This window comes from Tupaia chinensis, unplaced genomic scaffold (assembly GCF_000334495.1).
Source record: "Tupaia chinensis unplaced genomic scaffold, TupChi_1.0 Scaffold140508_1, whole genome shotgun sequence".
In the NCBI taxonomy this organism is placed as follows: domain Eukaryota; kingdom Metazoa; phylum Chordata; class Mammalia; order Scandentia; family Tupaiidae; genus Tupaia; species Tupaia belangeri.
The window spans coordinates 1,544,858-1,567,563 of record NW_006200383.1 but is presented as its reverse complement, the minus strand read 5'-3'; positions in this window follow the sequence as shown (position 1 = coordinate 1,567,563).

Below are 22,706 nucleotides of genomic sequence, written 5' to 3'. Positions count from 1 at the left end.
GGTGTCATATTAATGGTTTACAAACTTTCAACTGCCAAAAATATAAAAATAATTCATATATCAAATTTTGATGGACCAGAATGTATTTATGAAATTAAGAAAATAAATGAAAAGCTAACAACAAAAAGGACACAAAATGCTGGTATATCACATTAGAAACTGTAGAAAATGAAAATTATAAGACAAAATATTTAAAACGCTGTGGAGAAAACAAACGCTATATCATCTAATTTTCTAATATTCCAAAAACATCCAACAAAATCAAGGAGAACTGCCAAGTTCCACACAGTGCTGTGAATTATACCATAAAACAAACATATTAAAAACAAACAAAAAGTATGAGACCACAAGGCCAAAGTGACTGTGAAAAGCAGTTAATAATTTTGGAACCTGGAAAACAGATGGATGAGTGGTAAATATGGGTTCTATTCAACAATTCCTCTGATATGAAATCCTTTTAGCAGGATTACTTGGATTATTTAAATTTTTATTGTAGTAGAGAATATGATAGAAAGACTTTATGATTAGCCATGTAAAAACTGATAAACCTCAGGTCAGCTGGTGAATAATGGTTAAGGCAGGTGGATCCCAAATGGTTGACTGTGTGGTTCAAGTACTGGGTCAATGTCAGGAGTGTGTGCTCACAAGCTGAAAATCCTACTCAGAAACTGGAAGGGAAGGGACTGCTGTGTGGTCACCTTCCCTGGGTGTGATTTCTTACTTTCTTTCTCTCTCACACTCCCTATGGCAAAAACAAAAACAAAAACAAAACAAAACAAAACAAAAAACCATAGACCTCAAAACTAAATGACATTCCTAGGTTGTGCCATACTAAACAAATGGGTGAACTTCAAAAACTTTATGGAAAAATGGAATTAAAATTCACATTAAGCCTTAGTTCTTAGGTCTCATGTTGAACAATATTCGGACATTTATAACATTTAAAAACAGGTGACTTGGGGCTGGCAGGTGGCATGGTGTCTAAGGCACTGGAATTCCCACATGGGCTACCACAGTTTGAGTCCTGGACCTGGTGACTTGCTTTCTAACTCTTCCTCTCTTTATCCAGCAAAACCCATGTCAAACGAATAAATAAATAATTCTTAAAATAAAAACAGGTGATCAACTTCAAACGTGACTTTGGGGTTAATCTCTAACCCAACACATAACTGGTGTCTATATAAGTGAAAATGAAGTAAGGACATACACAATCATGTGAAGTCACCAGTTAAGTGATCATATGCAGCATGAGGACAGTCATGAAACCCTCCTATTATGACCTTAGAAAGGAACCAACCCTGCTCTCACCTTGATAATGTATTCCCTACCTACGGAACTGGACATCAATACATTTCTCTAGTTTAAGCCACTCAGTGTCATAATTTATGGCAGCCCTAGGAAGTAATAGTAAGGACTGTGGGAAAAGTCCTTACTATTAGATATTCCACAAACTGTAATAGTCATGGGCAGAAAAATCCTATTAATACAGGGAAAGTGGGAAAGCCTGTGTTCACCTGTTAGCCCTTTGTAATGATTAAAAAAATTTTTTACACATACACAAAGATAGAAAATACAAACTTTATTTCTCAACAAAACTTCATCAAACTTAAGAAAATTTGAGTCAGTCCTGTGGCCTTGTGGTTGAGGTAGCCAGATCCAAGTGGCTGACCAGGCAGTATGAATCCTGGCCCTGGTGGCTTAAAAAACACAAAAATGTATGTTGTGTGAGAGTCTCAAAATGCTCACAGGATGGATAAATGGAAAAGAGTTGTGGTGTAACCACATCCCACTGGGGGTTGCATTCATCATCTAGCTTTCTCCTTCTTTCTGTCTTATCAGCAAGTGGACTTGCCCTCTGGCTTGTAAACAAACAAAAGAAAACAATAAGCAAAAAATAAATAAAGATACTTTTGTAAGTGATCATTCCAGATGTTTAGTCCATGTCTAAAGAACTGTGGGTCTTGGGAATTTATCCATGCCAATGCAGCTTATTTCATTAATTGAAGAAAAATGAGAACCCTTAAAGATTTTTCACATTCAGAAACAAAAACAAGTCAGAATAAGCCAAACCAAAAGTGGATGCCAAATGATTTCCCAGTGAAACATAAAATTGTCCTTGTTTGATGAAGATAATGAGTAGGAATATTGTCATGATGGAGAGGCCTTTCTCATGGTGCTCTACCCAACATTTTTTGTGAAAGCCTCAGTTAACCTTCTTGAAACACTTGTAATCGGCAAATATTACTATCTTTTCCCTTAGAAAATCAACATACAAAATGCCTTGAACATTTCCTAAATGTCATGTGTCATCTCCTGTTACAGTTTTGTGAAGAAATACTTCAGGATCTTAACCCAAACTCTTCAAAATTTGAATTGAAAGCTTTTTTCTGGTCTGCCATTGACCTGGTACAACTGTTTTTGGTACTCAATAAGCAGAAAACTTGCTCAACTTTATTTTTTTTTAGTCAGAATTATGTAAGCTGAATCAATTGAGATGTCTATGGTATTTGCTCTGCCTTCTGTAGTTAATTGTCAGTCCCTTTCAATTAGGGCATTTTTATGATTTGGATCATGTTTTTTTTTCCCCCCACAAATTTTGTGTTTTGGAATTTGATCTTAGTTGGTGATGACAGAGGGTACGCCAGAAATGTATGTGCCAAGACTTGGCTGTATTATACATACATTAGTTGAATAATTAATTCCTGTATGGTGATAAGATGAGGCCTTTGGCGTGATAATGTCTATTATTATTAGTGAGTATACAATGAGGCTAGAAACAGAAACTCACATGGCTACAGGCCACATGCCTTTCTGTTAAAAGTTCTGCTTTGTAGTGTATATTAACACCCTTGGACATTCCAGCCACCACAACTGTGAATTACCACATTTCCATTCTTTCACCTAGCCTATGGTATATCTGTTAGAAGTATAATGGATAAAATATGCATGAATAGGGTTTATATTTTTTCGTACAAATTTGTATGGTTGGGCTGCTGCTCTGAGCATCATCTTCAACATTGTCTCTTCCTTTCTTAAATGAGTTATCCATTATAAACTACCAATTTCTTTATGATATGTTCCACATAAAAGTTTTGTAAATCATCAATGATTTTACCATCATATCGAATAACATCATAAATACGATATTGGTTCTTGTTTCAGTTCTAATAGTATTCATGTTGCTCTTATAGGGGTTCTTTTCATTCTGATGTCTTATCCTTCTTAGTTCCTCAAGTAGAACCTGTTGAGCCATGTTATAAAAAGTTAAAACAAGTATATTTTGGTGCAAGAAAATTTTAAAATAATTGCATATTTTTTCACAGTGCCCATATTTCATTTTTGGTATTTGTCATGGTATTTGACAGAAAAAATAAAAGCAAAGCATATCCAATTGTAGATATTTGAGCTGTGTAGGGGATAGATGTGTACAGGTGTTCTACTGCTCTTATTTTCTAAAAAAAAAAAAAAAAAAAAACTCACTTAAAAATATAACTTCAAAACAAAAAACTTCAAAACAATCCATCTTTCATTCTCACTTTTATAAATAAATTATGATATCATTTTCTCTTTTTTGGTTATTCTAGTGTTAATTAGATTCTTACTTATTTCTATAATCAATTCATTATTGTATTTTCTCACATAGCTTAATACATTAGTAGATTTACCTACTTTTCATTAATCAAAAATCCATTAATTAATAAATTGACTAATGTCAATTAATTAATAATTTTCTTGTTAAATTAACAAAGATATTTAAGATAAGCTAAATTCTCTTAGCTGACCTGAGTTGCACACCTATTGTTAACATTTTCTTCTTAGATACTAACTTGAACAAAGTAAATTAAATTTAAATTTCATCTTACTTTCACCTAATAAATTAATGTCATGATACTCTTCTTCAATTCAGTTCTCAGAACACTGTCAAGGTATAAACTCCAGGTTTTAGATTGATCTGTTCATATGAGTTAAGACTAAAGTAATAACAACACTGACCTCAGGGGTTCCAGAAGGTAGTGGTGGCATCTTTCTGATTTCTATTCTCTGGGAGTTCTCAGCTCCATGTGGTCTTTTCAAACTTAAGAATTCAGTATCATATAAAGGTCTTTGATTCAGAACATAGTCTGGCTCATAACATAAATCTCATTTCACAGAATATTATTTTTGACATAGTGCATCATCTATGCCTTTGTTACACAGGCCCCTGCTTATCCATCTTTGATTAGTCTACTTATATAAACTGATTTTCCTCCTCACTATTCATCTATTTTGATTTTTATATATTCTCATAACCATCTCCATAATTATTTTTAAAGCCCATGATATGTCTACTGCTTTGTTTTTGTCACAGGTACAAGTGCTCATGAGAGAGAGAGAGAGAGAAATCACTTCCTATGGGATGGAATTCCATTACACTACAATCCCTTTTCCTCCATTTCTCTGTCCTGTCAGGATTCTGAACATGCATGCACATGCAGCTGTCATGTTTTCCAAAATAGGGTCTGAGACTTGAATCATGCCATCAGCCATGTGAGGTCTGCTCTCCACAAGCTAGCCACTAGCTGGCCCTCATTTCCATTATTCTATGTGGGTCTTCTCCAACACACCATTACACTGTCATTCTGACCTTATCATTCAATAAAATAATTACATTAACATAGATTGCATAGTTAAATAACACCACTTGAGTTCTGTCTTCTTTAATGTACCCAATTACCTCTATTTCTGTCACCAAACTTAGTTTTATAGCTGTATATCATCAGTCTGTCCTAGAGAAGAGACCCCTAAGTCAATGTCTTAGGATGTTGATGCCCATCTCAACATCGTAATCTTGATTGATTTGGCAAATGATATCTTCCGAGAGCATTCCTCTGAAACATATCTAGTGGATCCTCCAGCTATAGGTAGAATATTTCTTCCAATATGCCTCTTTTCTCAAAATTTCAGTTCTTTCATGGACTGCAAAAATCAATCATTTTGCCAGTTCAGCTTTGCTTAACTTAGGATGCCCTTTCTCCATGCTTTTTCGATAATCGTTTCTTTTTTTTTAATTTATATTTAATCACTGTACATCTTAGCAATGTACACCATCATGTATACAGTGCATATTAGTCAATTCAAAGGCATTTTCATCAAATGATATCTTCACATTTTTGTGTTTATTAAATGTATTGTTTGTTTTTTCCCAGATACCTTCCCATCAACCTCTTATTACCATCCCGTTACCTCCCATATTGTCTCTAGTATCCACAGTTGTCCTCCCTGCTAATATACCTTCTAATCTTTCCATTTCTGCTATAGTGTGCAGATATTGGGTATCTATTGAATGGGGAGTTACAATGCCTCTCTTTCATAGTCTGGCTTGCTTCACTTAGCATTAAATCCTCCATGTTCATCCATTTTGTATCAAATGTCAGGGTCTCATTGTTTGCTATGGCTGAGTAGTGTTCCATAGAGTGCATATGCCTTATTTTTTTTCAATCTACTCATCTGTTCTTGAACATTTGGGTTGATTTTATGTCCTCACAATTGTCAGTAACTCTGCAATAAACATGGATGTTCAAGTACTTTTTGGACTAAATGTTTTTTTGTTCTCTGGGTAGATAGTTAAGAGAGGAATTACTGTTAGGTATGGTAGTTCTATTTGTAGGTTAATGAAGAACCTCCATTTAGTTCTCCACAGTAGCTGTGCTAATCTACATTACCCCTGACAGTGTAGAAGTGTTCCCCTTTCACAATCTCAGGAGCACGAGCACTTTCCATATATATATATATTTTAAATCAGTCATTCTGACTCGGGTTAAGTGGTATTTCATTGTGATTTTCATTTGCATCTTGAATCAATATTACTAGGTAGTTTATATGATCTCTGTGGGTCTTTACTAAGTCCTCTCTCTGGAGAGAGAATGCCCTGATCAAAAATATTTTTATGTTTCATTCCACATCTCCTTGATCAACTACCTCTGAATTCAATCCTATATGTAATTTGTCAATTCTTTTTAACTCACACTGGTAAAGCATTTCTTTGGGTATAGCACTTGTCTTTCCTTCCTTACAGGACCAGATTGTAAAACCTGAGTCTCAGACCCAGTTGTCAGGAAGGAAGATGAGGGCAAATTGAGTTGAAAATTTTTTAGTCTTACCAAGCAGAGGTCTCTGCATTCTTTTCCAACACAGGGGCAGTGGTAAGTCTTAATAGAGAGGAAAGCACCTCTTGTACAGGTCTGGAAGATTTACAGGAAAATAGAGTAAAAATATTTGCATATTCCAATACAGGTGCTCCCATTTGATGAATCATTGCTTAAAGTTTTCTCAGTAAGGACCTATATTTCAATATAGCTTTATTGCTTTAGTTAGAGATTCAATCAATTTTGAAGTTTAGCCATTGTTGACTATTGATTCCTGGGGCACAGTCTGTGGCTGTGATTCTCAGTTCATTACCAATTAAAGTATTAACGGTGTGACTGTGATGTAGCTATGCTCACTTACCACAAATAATGTGGTTCTTCTTTCTTTCTTTTTTTAGAGAGGTTTTTGCTATAGGGAGCATGTGCTCACTGGAAAGACAGAGAGAGACAGAGAGACAGAAAGAGAGAAATCACCCCCCAGGGGGGATAGCCACGCTACAATCCCTTCTCCGCCATTCTCCTCTCAGGATCCTGGGCACACATGCACATGTGCCCAGCATGAGTTTAAATCATTGGGTCCAGGACTCAAACCACAGTCAACTACATGGGAGTCCAGCAGCATAGCCATTATGCCAACTGCTGGTCCCAGTTCTTATTTCTTGATGAACAGAGAGTGGTTCTCCTCTTTGATCACATTTTATTACCTGATTTCTCTAAGTCATCCCTGATACTGAATTTAAGATTAACTTTCAAGAAAACCAATGTTAAGAGTTTGAGTTCTTTAGGAATACATATCTGTGAATGAATGAGATAATAATCAGTATTATACATAGGGATATATCAAATGGCAATGCTGGATAGGCAAAGTCTCAGCTAAGCTTATGGGAACTCGGTCAAGAGTGTGCATAATTTATGGGAAGCTCTGTAGGGAACGGTGTCCACTTTTTGAAAGGTGTCCACCAGAGTTTTCTCCCTGGAATTGAAATTGTTGGTCCTTTGGATCCCACCTCACTCAAACACTCCGGGATGCCTTAGAAAGGCCATGACTCTAAGTGAGATGACTCTCTACAGTTAAGGGGAACCTTAAATTACCTGATGGCTGGAGGCTTAGTGCTGACTTCAGACCTTGGAGATGGTCAGCAACACCTTCTCTTAACTGGACTTTGGCCAGCACAACTCTGTGTCTATCAGAGTAGTTACTCTGTGTTACCAGAGTAACTAAGGATCCTGAGTCAGATATTTCAATACCACTTTCAAGTTTATTTACGATATAAAACTCAACTCAAAAGACTCAAGAGCAGGTTGTAATCATAGTTAAGATATATTAGAGCATATTTATAAATGAAATTTAAACTTAAATGAAGAGATCTGACTGTTGGCCTCTTTTTTAGGGCAGTAATCATGACATTTTTAGAATGTTATACCTAATGCAAGTGACTTTATTTGTTTTTTCTCTCCTAGGAGAATTTTGTCAGGCCATATTGTCTACCAACCTGATTAATGCTGGACAGTGACTAAACCAAGTAGTGGCAATACTTTCCATGTATTGTCACACATGCACACAGGACAGTGACGTTGCCTTGGTCCCAACTGAGAGAGGACAAGACCTGGAAGCTTTGTGTTTGGTATCATCTTGGATCTGCCCTGTGTACTTCTTCCCTGGCTGACATACCTGCTGTGTTGACTTTTTCCTCACAGATCTCTAAATTAATGAGTCTAGGATGAGAAGAAATTAATTTACTGACTCAATCAAGACATTCATTCTTTTATGTATCTTTGTTAGTTTGCTAAGATTATCATAACTAAAATACCACAGTTGACCACAGAAATTTCTCTTTTAAAAAATAATAATTTTGCTTATTATTATTACTATTATTTATTTTTAAAAATTTGACTGGGATTGGGGAGGGGGGAAATTGAGAAAGCAAGTACCAGGTCTGAGACTTTAACCATAGCCAGCCATGTGGGAGCCCTGCTCCTTAACCACCATGCCACTTGCTGGCCCCAGAAACTTAGTTTCACTCAGCTAAAAAGGATGGAAGTCAAATATGAAGATGTTTGAAAGATTGATTGCTTTATTTTTTTCTTTTCTTTCCTTATTTTTTTTTTTTTGGAGAGGTTTATGCTATAGGGCATGTGCACTTGCCAGACAGAGAGATACAGAGAGACAGAAAGAGAGAAATCACCCCCCAGGGGCGATGGCCACGCTGCAATCCCTTCTCCTCCGTTCTCTTCTCGAGATCTTGGGCACGCATGCACATGCGCCCGGCGTGAGTTTAAGCCATCGGGTCCGGGACGCAAACCGCGACTGACTATGTGGGAGTCCAACGACATAACCATTACGCTAACTGCTGGTCCCGAGGATTGATTGCTTTTGAGGGTCATAACTGAGGGTCTATTTTGGGATCCTCTCCTTGATTTCTAGATGGCTTATTGCTGATTCTTCATATCGTTATCCTTTTGCACAGACATGATTCTGGTGTCTCTCTTCTCTAACCAATTTCCTTTTCTTATAAAGACACCAGAAGATTGGATTAAAGTTCACCTATATTTGATATATAGCACATTATCTGGGAGTCATAAGGGAATATAATACAAAAAAGAGATCCTTTACAGCTTTTCCTTAGCTGCTATATGATTATTAAGCTTCTTTTAAAATTTATATGAATGAAAAGAAAAAAAATATTAATTTCACAACAAACTCAAAGTGAATAGGTTACTAGACTAAATAACCTAATGAATAATGCCCTAAACTCCTTTCAATTTTCAATAAAAATCTAGAAAAATGGAATAGAGCACTAATTCAGAGAGCAAAATCTTAGAAAAACAGAACAATGTGTATTGAGAAATGAAAACACTTTTTTAACAGCAGGATTTTTTTTTATGCATAAGGTGGGATGATATTTGCTACTCAGTGATTTGATTGAGGATTATAGCTTGCAGGAGGTTACAGAAGGTCAGAAATAGAATTTCAGGCTGATGATTGGGGTTTTTGTTATAAAAGTTTAGAGAATGCTGTAAGTAAAGTTTAGAGAAGAAAGTAAAGGTGTTACAACAGATGTATACTTGCTGTACCTGTGAATCATTTTAAAGGAATAGTTTCAAAATAAGATGTTTCTGTCAACAATAATTGAGTAATACAAAACATAGTGTCTCACATTAGTAAACATTTATTGTCATGGATAAGGTTTTTCTTTCTTTTCATTTCTTTCTCTCCTTTTATTTATTTATTTTTTGAGACACATCTGGCCTAGGCTGTACTTATCTACACTTAGCTCCATCCTATGTATTAAAGCCACTTGCCATCCTCCTTTGCCTAGCTAGCTAGTTAAAGTATCTTACTTTCTTCCTTCCTTCTTCTTTAATTAATGCTGTATACTCATACAGATTTATGGAATATAATTTTAGATATACATGTTATACATTCTCTAATGATCAATTTGGAGTAGTTACTATATTCATCACCCCATGTATTTATCATTTCTTTGTGCTTAGAACATTCAGAAACCTCTCTTCTAGCTGTTTTGCAATATAAACCACCTATTATTAATCACCCTACTGTGCAATAGAACATTAGTTGGTAGTATGTTCTTATAGTAAGTATGGAAGTGCAGGAGGGGAAGAAGGAATAGACGATACATCTTAAGGCTTACTGGTACTTTACAACTTTTCCTCACTTTAAATTGGTGTAAGCAGGTCATAAAACCCAACCCCAAATCAAGGTACTGTTAGTTTCCAGTGAAATAAAGGCATGAGGATGAGGGATTGTGTTTATGAAAAAGTTAAGATTTGTAGCCAATAGTCCAGTTTGCTACATAATATCACAGCAATTATTCAGTCATTAGAAAGTCATTTTCTATGCAGAAATGCATCATGATTTTACTGATGACCCAATATTACTCTCATGAAGGAAGTTTTTGGGTGAAATCTGTTAATTTGGTTGACATTCTTGTTCTTGGAGACAAAATTTCTCTTCAAATAAAATCAGTGATAAGTTTAATAACAAGTAACATTGCCTGTTAAGATACTTGCTTAGGGAACCAGCAGTTAGCGTAATGGCTATGTTGCTGGACTCCCACGTAGTCGACCGCGGTTCGCGTCCCAGACCCGGTGGCTTAAAACTCACGCCGGGTGCATGTGCATGCATGCCCAAGATCCGAAGAGGAGAATGGAGGAGAAGGGATTGCAGCGTGACCATCCCCCCTGGGGGGTGATTTCTTGCTTTCTGTCTCTATGTCTCTCTCTGTCTGTCTGGCGAGTACACGCGCCCTATAGCTAAAACCTCTCAAAAAAAAAAAAAAAAAAAGATACTTGCTTAACTACTGGAGTAGCAGATGATGACGTGATTTACATTGCTAGATTCCTACATGGCCAACTGTAGTTTGAGTCCCGTACCTAGTGGCTTAAAACTCACACCAGACACTTTTACCTGTACACCCAAAATCCTGAGAGAAGGGATTGCACCATGGCCATCCCCCTTGGGATGTGATTCTCAGTATCTGTCTCTCTCTATGTCTCTGGCAAGTGCATTCTTTTTTTTTTTCTTTTTTTTTTTTTTTGAGAGGTTTTTCACTATAGAGCATGCACGCTTGCCAGAAAGACAGAGAGAGACAGAGAGACAGAAAGCGAGAAATCACTCCCCAGAGGGGATGGCCACGCCGCAATCCCTTCTCCCCCATTCTCCTCTTGGGATCTTGGGTATGCACGCACATGTGCCCAGTGTGAGTTTTAAGCCACCGGGTTCGGGACGCGAACCACGGTCGACTACGTGGGAGTCCAGCGACATAGCCATTACGCTAACTGCTGGTTCCCTGGCAAGTGCATTCTTCTGATAGCAAAAATCTCTCTTAAAAAAATATTTGCTTAGCTGTCCATAGAAGGTATGCACTGCATTTTATTAAAGGCATATCATACACTTCCACAAAATGAAAGAACAAAAGGTTTCTGTTTAATTTTTTTTTTGGAATCATGTCATACTTGAAATAAAAATATTTATACTAGGATATTGGAGAAACACAAGTAGTTTCCTATATTTGAAAGCAGCTCTGACATCTGGATTCCCTAAACTTGAAGAGTAATCATAGTAAATGGTAGTCATTGTAATAGTGGTAAAAATGTATTTGTGGGTATGATTACTCTGTTGGTGCATATTAAAGAAGAAAAATAAGTCATCATGTCAGTACATAAATTGCAACATAATTAAGTAGAGGTTTAGCAACTTTTGATCCATTGCTACTGGTCTGAATATTAATGGAGCCCAAAAGAAGAATGTAGGTAGCACTAAGAAATTGAGAATGAAGAAACAAGCCAACGGTGAGCACAGAATATGAATCTCTCTCTCACCACTGTGAGACACTAAATTTTCTAAAATCCAAAATGATTTCATAGAAGCAGATTTTCTCCTGTGGTTTTCAGAAACAAATAGAGTCAAACAATACTTTTATTTCTGTTTTCTTGAGACAGTGCTCAACTAGAGAATTCAGCAACGACATTTCCAGACTCCTGACATAGAAACTGAGAAATGCGTGCTATCTAAAGCTGCCAAATTTGTGGTAATTTTGTTTACACCACATTAGATAGCTAATGCAATAATAAAATAAATGTAATGACAAATTAATATTACGTTAAGATTAATACAATAACAAAAATAGTATCATTCCAAAGTGAGAAATTCAGCATACCTGGCATTTTGACTCACAAATAAGCATTTTTTTTTTTTTTTTTTACTGTTAGACAGTTATCCAAAGATAATCAAGAATACTTAAAAGACATGAGAGGGGTCAATGTTGATTATGTGCAGAAGGTTTAGGTTTATAATGACATACAATTGCGCTTGCTCAAGAGAAGCAATCATAGCTACAAAACAGTGAAACAATAACTTAATTTTTTTTTTTGAGAGGTTTTTGCTATAGGGCATGTGTGCTCGCCAGAAATACGGATAAAGACAGAAAACCAGAAATCAACCTCCAGGGGGGATGATCACGCCACAATCCCTTCTCCTCCATTCTCCTCTCGGGATCTTGGGGTCACACGCACACACTCCCACCATGAGTTTAAGCCACAGGTCCAGGATTTGAACCACAGTCAACTACATGGGAGTCCAGCAATGTAGCCATTACACCATCTGCTGGTCCCCGTCTCCCTCTTGGCTTGAAAGACCATGGTGCAATATCTTCTCACCTCCAGTCTCCTCTTGAGACTTTTGGCATGCATGTACAAGTGCCTGGCATGAGTTTAAGTCACCAGCTTTGGGATTCAAACCACAGTTCACTATGGAAATCCAATGATGTAACCATTATGCCATCTGCTGGTCCCAGAAGAAAAAAGTTGAAAAGGCAAAAATGACAATAGAACAAATGAGAATAAATTCTATCAAATATGTCTATAAAGATAAGCTTTCCACTAGAACTCGGGTCTTAACTCACTCTCGACACAGCTTAGTCTCTTAATAGTGTAGACAGGTGATGATTAAGCTTATGTGTATGTTAAGCCTTTAGGTGGAGAGATATCATGCCAAGGGGAATTTGAAATGTTAGTGTCTTGTCTTAGTATGTAGTTGGTGGTTTGGGAATTCGAAGTCAGAATTCAGCATAAATGAAGTGCTATGGAAAAAAGGAATGAAGAAGAAGAAAATAAAAGTGCTACATGACAACTGGATCACTGTATTTCTGACAAAGCCTTGTAGAACCTTTAGAGGTCAGAAAAATAGTGATAATTTAAAAGAATACAAAATATATATTATAACATATATAATATAACATATATACTATATTATATATAATATAACATATATAATATGTTATAATAATATAACAGATATATACTATATTATATATACACACACACACACACACACACACATACATACATATATATCTCCCAAGGAACTTTAGGGATACAAAGAAATGAAATACATTTTATAAATAAAGTATCAGAGTGGACATCATTTTGGTATATCAATAAAAATTTAAACTAAAACAAGGTTTCAAAGTATGAGAAACACAAACTGGTTAACATATGGATGATTTTTATTAAGAATTTATTATGGAAATCCATGTAAAATGACTAATTCAAGAAAATATAAAAATAAAATACAGTTCACAATATTACAGGAAGTAAGTGACTGAGAATAAATGTTAACATATTCTTAGTGCTATTTAGTATAAAGAAGAAAATACTGGTTAAATTTCTAGCAAAAATGTTAAAAATGTTATAAGTACTTAAGAAAAAAATAATGCATATTTCAATAGTGAGGCAACAACGGATAAGGAAATAAACACTTGACCAGTTTTAATAAAAAAGTGAAATTTACAAAAAAAGCAAAAATATGTTATAATATGTATTAATTGATAGTTCTTCAATTATAAAGGGTTAAATTCACCATTAATAGAACAATTATTGGATTGAATAAAAATAAATTTGACCTTTATACCATTTACATATTACTGAAACATAATGACATCATAAGGTGAAAAGTAAAGTAATAGAACAAAATTAGTATGTTAGCATAATAATATCAATACTAGTAAAAATATTTTTAAGGGAAAATGTATTATATGATAAAAATATCATTTTCCAAAATAGAAGGAAATATTAAGAAATACAAAAACTCTTTTGAAGTATGGAAGTATGGACCTATAAACAAACATCTCTGTGTGTATATAAAATCATGTAAATAATATAAGAATATATATATATGTATATATATCATCTTCATTTTTAATACTGCTATTCCTCTTGGTTTTTGTGTGGTTGTGTGGTACTTTTTCTTTAAGGATTAGCAAGATTGTAACTTGCTTCTAAGCAATAGAATAAACCAAATGTGATGAGATGGTTACACACTGTCATGTGTAGATGATTAATTACATAATTACTATTCACAGGGTTTGTACCACTGTCTTGTTTGTCTTACTTTCCATTGCTAACTGTGAGGAAGGTAACAGCCATGTTGGGTGACCTCATATGGTACAGAGTCATGGATGGCTCCTAGAACCTGAGGAAAGGTAAGTGAGGGCGTCCTCCATTCAAGAGCTAGTAAAATACTAGGCAGGCATACAATCAGAGGAAGGTGAAATCTGCCAACAGTCACAAGTGTGAGGAGGCACGTCTTTGTTCAGTCGTTTTCAGACCTGACCAATACCTTAATTGCAGCTACGTGAGACCCTAGAAATAGCACTGAGCAAGGTATACTGGGGCTCTGACCAAACGAAATTGTGGGACCAAAAGTTTCATGTGGTTGTCAGCCACTAAGTGTGTGAAAATATTTCTATAGAGCAATAGGGAGGTTTTAGTTCTAAACAGAGAGACGTTTCTACAATATAAAGGAAAGGGGACACAATAAAAATTAAACTGAACTGACTATTAAGCCCCATCCCCAACCACGTATTGTTCCTCCTGCTTTTGCTAATATTAACAGCCAAAGGAAGGGTTCATGGACTGGATGGTGGATGGATCCTGACTAATAATAGAAAACTGAGCTGAGAAAGAGGAGTATGTGGAATGCCAGAGATTCTATAGTGTTTTTCTACCAGGGATCTAAGTTCGAAGTCAGTGAAAAAAACTACAAAATTCAAATTCAGAAAGGAATAATCAAACCCATGAGTCATGGTTTGAACATTCCCTAAGAACTTAAGAGCAGCTGAGGTGCTTGCTGAGGGTAAATTAAGTATGAAGTAAGACATGGAGGAAGGTAGTTATGGATACTGGCTATAGTAACAAGACTATTAAAGGATAATAGTTATGTATATTTCTTCCTTCTTTAATTGAAAATAAAAAAATACATAACTTACATATGATACAGGCTTAAAAAAAGTAAGAAATAAAATTACTAAAGTGAATTAAAAAAAAAAAGGAAAGAAAATGAGTGCTAAGAAGTGGCTCATTGGTAATAGAAGTAGATCCACATGAGGGAGGTTCTGAGTTTGTATTCCACAATGCACTGGGCATGCACACTCATGCCAGTCCTGGCCTGCTGAGATTGTACATTTTAATATCTTTAAATTCTTATTTTTACTTAATATTTTACTCCATTTTTAATTTACTGTGGCATTTTAGTCTTTAAAATTATAACATCTTCTAATATGTTTCCAAAATCATACACCTTAGATTTACTGTTTCTGCCTGTTAGTTCATACGTAACATTTATGTCAACCTCTGTCCTTAATAATAACACATCTAATTTCATGAAAATTTAGTTTAAAAAAGTATATACAGCACATATATTGCTACTTATATAATACATTTATCCATTAAACAGCATGATTTATGAAAATCCACCTGTTAAATTGCTTTCTTCTCCTCTAAATAAAACTCTAAGAATTTACATTTTTTGTGGGGGAGGGGGTACTGTAGAAATAGGATGCACTTAACTCTTTACAAATTATATCAACATCATAACTATATTGTATTAAATAGTGTTGCCACATACTTGAATGGTTGGAACTATCTTATTCCTCTGAAGTATTTTTAGGTATAAATGTTATAAGTTTTGTTGATCTCTTCTTAGTGGACACTTGAATTAATTCTGGCTTAGGCAATTCTACATAATGCTTTCCTAAACTGCCTTGATGATGTCATCACATAGACTAAAAGAATTGCTGAGTCATAGGAAAAATATAGTTATTTATATCCAACATTACCTACTAGTTTTTCAATTCAATTGTATAATTCGGTAATTAAATCAGTAACAAAAATGCAGTTACTGCATATTCTCAGCAGTATATCTCAGTTTTCTTAGTTTTAGCCATGTTTGTAAATATGTACTCCATTTTTTTTTTTAAGAGGTTTTTGCTATAGGGCGCGTGCGCTCGCCAGACAGACAGAGAGAGACAGAAAGCGAGAAATCACCCCCCAGGGAGGATGGTCACGCCGCAATTCCTTCTCCTCCTTTCTCCTCTTGGGATCTTGGACATGCACACACACGTGCCCAGCGTGAGTTTTAAGCCACCAGGTCCAGGACGCAAGCCACGGTAGACCACATGGGAGTCCAGTGACATAGCCATTACGCTAACTGCTGGTCCCAATATGTACCGCATTTGATTGACGTGTACCCTATTGTCATTTTAATTTGAAATGAATAATAACATTGGGCAACTTTTCCATTTTTTGGTGGAAACGTTGATGTCTTTTCCTTCACAGTTCCTATTTGAGTAAGTTGCTCATTTAAAAATTTTGTCTTTTTCTAAGGAATTTTGTTATAATACTATAATGATCTTCTATTTCTCATATATGTAAAATATGAATGTTTTCTGCAATTTGTAGTTTAACATATCACTTAATGTATTTTTTATGAACACAAGCTTTGAATTTTTCTGAGTTTTAAATTTTCTATTTTTTTTTTTTTTGAGAGGATTTTTGCTATAGGGCGTGTGCACTCACCAGTCAGACAGAGAGAGACAGAGAGACACAAAGTGAGAAATCACCCCCCAGGGGGGATGGCCTCGTCACAATCCCTTCTCCTCCATTCTCTTGGGATCTTGGGCACGCACGCACTAGCACCTGGCATGAGTTTTAAGCTACCGGATCCAGGACTCGAACCGTGGTCGACTACATGGAAGTCCAGTGACATAGCCATTACGCTAAGTGCTGGTCCCAACTGAATTTCAAATTTTCTTGTAGGTCAATTTGTTTTTCCTTCTGTTATAGTCATTTTATTTCTGATATGATTTTTAAAAATCTGTCTTACTCTAAGTTCTAGAAATTTTTTTAATTCTTTGTTCATTTAAGAAAAGATGACATCTTATTTTTTTTAGAATATTGTGATATATACAATGAAAAAGAAAGAAAACTATGCTTAGTTTCATATATATTTTTAAGTATTAATTTTCTTTTAAGCATTAATTTAGCTACATGTTACAAACTTTATTATTTTTATTTTTATAATCACTGATATACAAATATTTCATTTTCATTTCAATAATTTGTCCTATGGGTTATTTTTTAATGTAGGACTTAATTTCTCTCTTTGGACAGTTTTTTTTTTTTTTTTTTTTTTTTTTTTTTTTGCTATAGGATTCGTGCACTCACCAGAAAGACAAAGACAGAGAGACAGAAAGTGTCTCAGGAGGATAGCCACATCACAGTCCCTTTTACTCCATTCGTCTCTCGGGATCTTGGGCATGCTAGCACACACACCTGGCGTGAGTTTAAGCCACCGGGTCTGGGACTTGAAACGCGGTCGACTACATGGGAGTCCAGTGACATAGCCATTATGCCAACTGCTGGCCCTTGTAGGACTTGATTCCAAACATTTGGCATTTTTAGTTTTCTTTCTTTATACTTTCATTGAGTAACATAACATGCTCTTTGATCTTAATCTTTTGAAATGCATTCTATAGCATAACGTGGTTTATTTGTATTTTACCTGTGTAAATAATTTCTATTATTCAGTTATTGCAATGTTCTATAAAAGATAATTAGAATGCATTTGAAGAATGTGAATAATGCAGTTAGTTGTAACATAGAATATAGAGAGAGGAGAAATAGAAGACTAAATAGTCTTAATTATGCCTTTGGGGGTAAAGAGGATTGATTAATTTTAGTAATTTCATATTCTTTTTCATCCCCATGTATTCTTTTTAAAAATAACTTTAAAATGCATAGGCTTCTCATAGGCCCCAATAGAATCCTCTATTGGAATGCCCTGCATCTAATGAAGAATTTGTGAAATATGTAACTGTTAATGTTAGCTAATTACTGCATGAGACAGACACATTCAATCATGCCTATCTTGTGCTGGCTGTTTGCACTACCCGCCTCACAGTCTTATTGAGACCTTCCTCACCATGTTGTAGCTATTATTACCACAATCTTCTCATAGTGAAATCCATATTGCTTCTGCAATTTGTTGACTCTTTCTGGTATTCTGAGATTTAAGTGGAGCAACTTATTGATCGTGTACTATTCAACTGCATTGTCATTGGAATACACAGTATCTTTCCTTTATATTCAAAGCAAAACACAAGCTTTTTCTCAAAGAAATCAAAAGAACACAAAACCTCTTGTTAATATTTTTCTCAGAACAATAAAATAGAACTTACATATAAATAAGTTAAATATTTGTTTTAAAATATTAATTGTGTATTTCAAATATTTTATTTGAGTCAACTGTTCAATGTTCAAATGTTTTTGTGAGTTTAGAAAAGTTGATTATTTTAATTATGTGCTTTGTTTTATAATTAAACTTTCTTTTATTTATCTAGCTGTTTACCATTGTAATACTCATGTTGCAGTAAAAATACACTCCTTCACCTATGTATTAAGTATTTACTATGTGAAAAGCATCATAATGTGTACAAAATCTATTAGCTGTTTCCTTATACACAGGGAAAATAAATTATACTCAAATGCAATGTCTATTGCTTTGGTGCTGAGTGAAACAAAAACAGTGAAAAGTTTCTTGAACTACTTATTAGACACCTAATACTGTGTCACAATCATTCCCAAACTTCGCATGTAGACTAACAGACATTTTTCATTTCAGTTTCTTTAGAACAAAAATTTAATAGCAGCTTAAATTAATGGTTCTGCCTCAGAATGTCTTTTGATTGCAATTAAAATATCAGTCAGGGAAGGCAGAGGGTGGCACAAAGGTAAAACACAACTCTCTGTGAAGCTGACTCACATGGGACGTTTCTGGTTTTGTGTCTGGAGACCTTGCTGTGAATGACAGGCACATGATCTAGAGCTGGCTGAAAGTGGGGGTGGATCTCAGTGTGAAGATCCTGTTGGAGGTGCTATCTCACTCTCTCTTTCTGTCTCACTAATAGGAAAAAAATAAGCAAAATAGACCCAAGACTCTATACCAATCAAGGCTGCAGGTAGCTGAGAGTCTGGAGAGATATAGTATCCCCACCCTTACTTGCATGGTTGTTGGCTGCTTTCTCCAGACTTTCACTGGCTATTAAGAAGCATCAGCTCCTCACTAAACAGGCTCTTCAGAGGGACACTTGGGTTTCATTTTAACATGTCCACTACTTCCCCCTTGGAGTGAATGTTCTGGGAGCAGAAAAAGAGTTTTTTAGGACTCATCCTTAGCAGTCACATATCATCACTTCTGCTATGTTCTATTTCTCACTGACACCAACTTTGATGTCAAAAGGGGGAAAGGACACCAAAGAGCATGAATCCTAGGAGGTAGAATCACTGAGGACCACCCTGGAGGTTTTCTCTTACAGCTTCATCATTTTTACATGTAAAGATGTCTTTCCACTCCCCTGTCAAAAAGAATTCAATGAATTTCTTGTGTTAAAGGATAAATTAAAAATTATTTCATAAGATATAAAAAGTCAAAAGGGATCAGATCCATCACAAAGTGTCCTTTTTCTTTTCCATCAATCACTATGAAGTCTCCATCACCTCTCAAATTTTTTGAACATCATAAGTATAATAAAGATGATGATAATGATGGTATTTTTCCATATAACTTAATAATTTCATGGTATTTTTCAGTAAATACTGATGTAATCAGTTTACCTATATTGCCTTATTTAATTCTCTAAAGATTTTCTAATGGAGCTTAATCAGTGGTAAAACATAAGCGTGTGTGAGGCAGACCTACATTGGAAGGTTCTGGGTTCATATCCAGAGACCTTCCTGAACATGCTAGGCACACACATTAGCATGATCCAGAGATGACTGAATCTGAGGTGGATCATGGTATCCAAACCTGGTCCTGTTGCTTGCTGGCTCTTTTCTCTCTCTCTCTCACTCTTGGAAGAAATAATGTAAAATTAAACACAAAATACTTCTGAGATTTGTGGTACTACTATCTCTATTTTAAATTCAACAAAACTCACTCTTCTTGGTTAGGTTCCTGTAGGTTGTAGGTGGTAAAAGCAAATTAACAAAGTAGACTAAATCAGTTAAATTTTTATTTAGCTACAATTTTGTGCAATTATTAATAATGCTCATATCATAAAAAGTATTCTTTATCCTCTTCAAGGCCATTTTTTATTACTTGAATGACTATCTGAGTTTCTCTATACTTGAAAAGTCCTAACATCATAGAAATGCTCTTTTCAGTTATGCTCTATGGTTCAGTTTCAGCACTAATTCACATGATTCATAAATGCTCAATCTTTCTATTATAGCCAATTTTATTTCATTAATATTCAACTACTTTACTACATATTTATCTATATCTATACATATACTATGTAGTGTATATATATAGAGAGAGATAGAGAGAGAGAGAGAGAGAGAGAAAAGGAGAGAGAGAGAGAGGGAGAGAGAGAGAGATCTACTCATAGGGCTTGCTATAGATTGTCAGTTCTTATACTTAATTAAATGTAACAGTAGATAGTATAATTTATAACTATTTGTTTAATAATTTTAATCATTCTTGGAGGACATGACATTGAGTTGGTCTTATCAAATAGTTCACGATAGGTTTGAGATATTTAAAAAAATAGCATCAGCATAAAAACAGAAAGGCATTTGCAATATACTATTACTGAGAATAGCTGACATGTTTTGAATGCTCACAAGTGATAAGGATAATTTTAAACAATTTCAGATATTATCACTAGTTTTTCTCTATCATCTTACAGAATGTGTAATGGGATTATCCTTATTTTACAACTGGTAAAATTGAGATATAGATCTAATAAGTGGTGATGACAATTTAAAACCAAGACTCTAATTCAAAATCTATACTCTTAGAGAAGTGATATTACAAATTTTACTAGTTTTTTTTTTCCTGGCTTTCATTTAATGAATAATAAAAACTTTTTCATGAGACATTTTAACACAGAATCACATGTTCAAATAGGATATTATGAAAATTATTATTTTTACCATGCAGGATGGACCACAGAGAACCTGGTGCAAAGAGAGGATATAGTTTATAAGTTCTAAATGCAATAAAGTAAAATAATAGACTGAATTATAAAGTAAAAAGTAAGTTTATGTGGTTCAGAAAGAGATAAGAAGATTGAGGACCACATATTGTTTGAGATCATATGGAGAACACAGTTTTCTTAATGTTAGCTTTATTTCTTTTCATTACAAATCAGTCATTGGTCTAAAACTTCTTGCTGCACAGAGACAATTTAAATTCCTATCTATGAAAATTTGGGATAATCAAGGTAAATTGATATTTAAAAAGTATATATGATGAACTTAACACCATGTCAATTTAGATATCATTCTTAAAATAGAAAAATAAGTTATGCATTACATATCCCCTCAATTGTTTTGTTTTCATTTTTAGCACTGTTTTAATACTTCTCATAGTAAGTCTCTGAATTTTGATATCTTTTAAAAATTGGTTGTTACCCTAATAATTTCCATAATCAAGAGAAAAATTTTACTTTTTATTTTTTAAATGGAAAAAATACTTCACCTCTTATGCTAAAATAGCAACACAATATCAGATAAAGAATAGTTTAATAATTTATACCATCTATTCTAGCAACCCATTTATTATAGTAATGAATCTTATGCAGAAAAACTCAAACCCCAAGTGCAGATAAGATTAAGTCAGATTTTTCTTCTCCAAGAATGCAAGAAATGGAAGTTATTAGTGACATTTGAACTCCTTCTATGCTGTCTCTTATTTCTAAGTTATAGCTAGTAATACTAAAAAATCCTACTTCACAAAAGTAAGTCTTTTACAAGATTCATGGGCTTTGCTAGTGATCCTTTCACCTTTCAGATGCTTTCAAATATGGTTCATATCAATCGTGACACAAAATCATTATGGAATAACCTTGGTTCATGGGAAGTGAATGGGTGGTCTCTGTTAAGTGTCCCCACATAGCTGACTATATTACAAGTACCTTCATGACTTGTTTCAACACTGATGTCAAAGGTTGAGTCTGGATATAGATGAAATTCTATTATATAACTTTGAAGGAAGTGAAATCCTCTGAGATGAAAGTAATCTTCATTAGAGATCTCACAGTAATTTAGATGTCCATCTTTTATGGGGCTTCCCATTTTCAGTTTTTTACTATAGTTACTCATGAACATATCTTTTTTTCTTTTTTTGGAGAATTTTTTTCTTTTTCTTTTTCTTTTCTTTTTTTTGGTTATAAGATATGTGCACTAGCCAGAAAGACAGAAAGTGAGAAATCACTCTCCAGCGGGGGTGGGGTGGGGGTGGGGGATGGCCACGCTGCAATCACTTCTCTTCCATTCTCTTCTTCTCTTCTTGAGATCTTGGGCATGCACTCACACACGCCTGGCATGAGTTTATGCCACCGGGTCTGGGACTCGAACTGCAGTCGACTACATGGGAGTCCAGTGACACAGTCATTACACCAACTACTGGTCCCATAACATATGTTTTTAACCTGGATCTCTGGAGAGTGGTCTCTTCGTTTTATGTATCTTTGCATTGTACAGACCACATAACATAAGGTATTGACAACATTAATAATTTAATCCAACTTCATTAAATACATAAGCTACATTAATTTATTTAAATTATATTTTGCTATTATAGAAATTTAATGTATAACTTTAGATAGTGCCTTCTACAATTTTACTTTAAAAAAAAAAAAAAGCACTTATTTTGGGACAGGATAAATCCGCAGGGTTCACCAAAAGAAACAGAATCAAAAGGAGACACAAATGAAG